The 251-nt window shown below is 53.8% G+C and overlaps 1 protein-coding gene across 1 annotated transcript in view; it reads right to left on the bottom strand.

Moving 5' to 3' along the window:
* The window catches only part of LOC104277879 (dedicator of cytokinesis protein 1-like), a gene marked incomplete at both ends in the record, with an annotated part of 69,343 nt that overhangs the window by 5,675 nt on the left and 63,417 nt on the right, over positions 1-251 (bottom strand). The gene's annotated exons all lie outside the window — the stretch shown is intronic.

Below are 251 nucleotides of genomic sequence, written 5' to 3'. Positions count from 1 at the left end.
GCTGGTTTTTCTTCCTTGTGTTTTGCTTGGGTTTTCTGAGTTGTGAGGATCAATTAGGGGAAACAGTTTTCTCCCACTATCCCTGCCAGCTGCTTTGCCCTTCCGATGGAGCTCCAGAAGCAATATCAAACCGACCCAAATGGGAAGAGGCTTGGGCAGCAAGTCCCTGCTCCTGCCTCATCTTTGGCGTGCAGGTTCCCACATCCCCCTTATGCTGTGCTGGCCCACACGCGCGTGGATCTGCAGCGGAT

The sequence above is a fragment of the Apaloderma vittatum genome, unplaced genomic scaffold, assembly GCF_000703405.1.
Source record: "Apaloderma vittatum isolate BGI_N311 unplaced genomic scaffold, ASM70340v1 scaffold6008, whole genome shotgun sequence".
NCBI lineage: Eukaryota > Metazoa > Chordata > Aves > Trogoniformes > Trogonidae > Apaloderma > Apaloderma vittatum.
The sequence above is the reverse complement of the archived record's forward strand: the minus strand, read 5'-3'. Positions and strand labels throughout refer to the sequence as shown.